A 3,446-nucleotide genomic window follows, 5' to 3' on the forward strand; every position below is an offset into this window, starting at 1 on the left:
TTATTGGGCTATGCCTGGTCTTGGTTGCAGCACATAGAAATCTTCGATCTTCGTTGTGGCATGTGGAGTCTTTAGTTGCCGCATGCAGGATCTTTTTTTAGTTGAGGTATGTGAAGTTTAGTTGTGGTATGTGGAATCTAGTTCCCTTACCAGGGATTGAACCCCGCCCCCTGCACTGGAAGTGCAGGGTCTTAGCTACTGGACCACGAGGGAAATTCCTCCACTTATTTATTATAGGATATTGAATACAGTTCCCTGTGCTATACAGTAGATCTTTGTCCTTTACCTATTATATATATATAGTAGTATGTATCTGCTAATCACCAGCCTCCTAATTTATCCCTCCCCTACTTCCCCCTTGGCAACCACAAGTCTGTTCTCTGTTTGTGAATCTGTTTCTGTTTTGTAAATAAGTTCATTTGTGTCATATTTTAGATTTTGCATGTAAGTGATATCATATACTATCTGTCTGCTGTTGACCATCTGTATGTCTTCTTTAGAGAAATATCTGTTTAGGGCTTCTGCCCATTTTTGATAGGATTGTTTGGATTTTTTTTTATATTGAGTTGTGTGACCTGTTTGTTTATTTTGGAAATTAATCCCTTGTCTGTAGAATAATTTGAAAATATTTTCTCCCATTTAGTAGGTTGTTTTTTCATTTTGTTGATGGCTTCTGTTGCTGTTCAAAAGCTTTTAAGTTTAATTAGGTACCATGCACAAATTTTTGCTTTTATTTCCATTACTCTAGGAGAGGGATCTATAAAAAGATACTGCTGCAATGTCAAAGAGTGTTATGCCTCTGTTTTCCTGTAGGTTCATTTCCTTTTTGTTACACTATGGTTTTTTTCTTAAGTGTTAAGATCCATTTGTTTTATTTTAAATTAGAGTATAGTTGACTATTAATAACAATGCTGTGTTAGTTTCATATATACAGCAAAGTGATTCAGTTATTCATATACATGTATCTATTCTTTTTCTAGTTCTTTTCCCATTTAGGTTATTACAGAATATGGAGCAGAGTTCCCTGTGCGGTACAGTAAGTCTTTATTGGTTACCCATTTTAAATATAGTATCACGTACATGTCATTTCCTTTTGAGAGAGCTATGGAACGGACTCCTGCTTGCTTCCCTCGGACACCTCTGTGTTGGGTAGTAAACAAGAGGCAGACACTACAGGCACAGCACTGGAGGACTGGAATGCCTGGACTAAGCCAACCCTGAAGCTTGAAGCAGTCCTTCCAGGAACAGGACAGAGGTATCTAGCAGATGAGGTTAGGGTCAGGAGGCCATGACATGAGAGCTGTAACTATAAACACAAAGCCATTTCAATCCAACTCTAGTGGGCTTGCAGGCTTCTGGTTAACAAAAGTGAAGCCATTTCTGATGTATAGCAAGTTGTAGTTTTAAAAGTACTCTCACATTCAGGTCTTGTTTGACAGTGACTGTGCAAGGCAAACCCTCCACCCCACTGCACAGTGAGGAACGGAGAACATCGTGGGGGATGCTCTGGTCCAAGGCCACACATCTTGTAAGAGGCAGCAGTGGCACCTGACCTAAGTGTGCTTCTGAACCAAGGTTACATTCCCTGACTTTCCTGTGAACCCTAGGCTGCTGGTCTCCAGGCACTGTACCCACAAACATGCAGGGGACATCCCTGGTGGTCCAGTGGTTAGAACTCCATGCTGCCAACGCAGGGGGCCCAGGTTCAATCCCTGGTCAGGGAACTAGATCCCTTACTACAGCTAAGATCTGGCACAGTCAAGAAGGTAATTAAATAAAAATAAATATATATATATATATAAAAAACCCAACAAACATGTACTGAGGGCCCCTGCTGCCTCCAGAGCAGTGGGACCAGAAATCCCTGGAGAGGCAGGAAGTAGGAAGCGGCAGGAAGAGGCCCATTGGGATACAGCTGCTGCCAGCAGGACAGCATGACCTCTAATCCCTGCCCCTGCCCCCTACCCTTGCATCCAGTCCTCAAGACTCAGCGTTAAGATGTAGCCTCCAGGCTGCACTGAGGCAGGAGAGAAGGACCCAGTGCCCCTTATCTGATGGAAGACCCCCCAAGACAGACATTAGGGTGCGATGCTAAGGAGCCCCAAATGGCCTATGTCCCACTAATCGCTAAGGCTCCTGCCATCCCCAAAACTCTGGTGGCAAATAACAATGAATACACTTTAGCAACCTCCTTTCTCTGGAGAGTTCTCTTTCTTTTAAAAATAATACTTCAACTGATTTAAAGAGAATTCAGTCTGAAACATGAGAGGATGGTTGACAATGGGTTCAGAGAGCTGACCTCAATCAAAAGTTAGGAGAAAGACACGTGCGACAGCATCCTTGGGCTCAAACTTAGTCCCAGAGCTTCGGCTGAGTCTGGGAATGTGTCATTTAGAAGCACAGTAGGCATAGCACACACCCTTTTGCTTCTGCACAAGCACAGGCACGCCACAATGGTGTTGTCGCCTTTTGTTTTTAATTCTTCGTTCATTTTTAGCTCCTAAAGCACAAAACAGAACTCAAGAAGTGTGAATTTACTTGACCCAAACTGTAAAAAGGTTTTCTCAACCTCTGAAAAATGCGGCTACAGAATTCACAACAGTTTTAATTATAACACACTAAATTAATACATTAAAGCAACTCCGCTCTGAGGTTGAAATCTCTATTTTTATCTCCAAGCAAATAACAGACCAGAAGGGAAAGTTACTACATCGTGAGTGGATTGTTGAATCTAAGCATTAACAACTTCTTTGACATTATTTTGTACTGCAATGCAGAAGAAAATCATTTACCTGAAAATATACTGTAAATAGACTGAGTAAAAAATGTAAGATTTTTTAGAAGAGCTTTTCTTCCCACAGGCAAAGAAAGAATAAGCACATAAAAAACACTGCTATGCAAATTGTGGTCTCTCCATACAATCTTCCATACAATGGAAGATTATTCAGCCTTTAAAAAGGAAGCAAATTCTGACACAAGCAACCACATGGATGAACCTAAGAAACAGTATGCTGAGTAAAACAAGCCAGTAAAAAGACAACCATTGAAGCCCATGTGCCCTAGAACCTGTGCTCCACAACAAGAGACACCCCTGCAATGGGAAGCCCGCACACTGCAGCTAGCCAGCAGCTCCTGCTCTCTGCAACTGGAGAAAAGTCCACATAGCGATGAAAACCCAACACAGCCAAAAATAAATAAATAAAAAAAATTATTTTTAAAAAGACAACCTACTGAATGAGAAAAAATAACTGCAGATGATATGATTAACAAGGGGTTAATATCCAAAATTTACAAACAGTTCCCACAGCTCAAAAAAAAAAAAAAAAAACAAACAAAACCCGAAGAACCCAATTAAAAAATGAGCTGAAGGCCTGAACAGACATTTTTCCAAAGAAGACAGATGGCCAACAGGCACAGGAAAAGGTACTTAACATCAGCAATCATCA

The 3,446-nt window shown here is 41.1% G+C and overlaps 1 non-coding gene across 1 annotated transcript; it reads left to right on the top strand.

The window, feature by feature from the left end:
- The first annotated feature begins 1,651 nt into the window (after positions 1-1,651).
- TRNAG-GCC (transfer RNA glycine (anticodon GCC)) lies at positions 1,652-1,724 on the top strand. Its single transcript has one exon. It is a non-coding gene; the product is annotated as a tRNA-Gly (tRNA).
- The last annotated feature ends 1,722 nt before the right edge of the window (positions 1,725-3,446 follow it).

This window comes from Bubalus kerabau, chromosome 19 (genome assembly GCF_029407905.1).
Source record: "Bubalus kerabau isolate K-KA32 ecotype Philippines breed swamp buffalo chromosome 19, PCC_UOA_SB_1v2, whole genome shotgun sequence".
Taxonomy (NCBI): domain Eukaryota; kingdom Metazoa; phylum Chordata; class Mammalia; order Artiodactyla; family Bovidae; genus Bubalus; species Bubalus kerabau.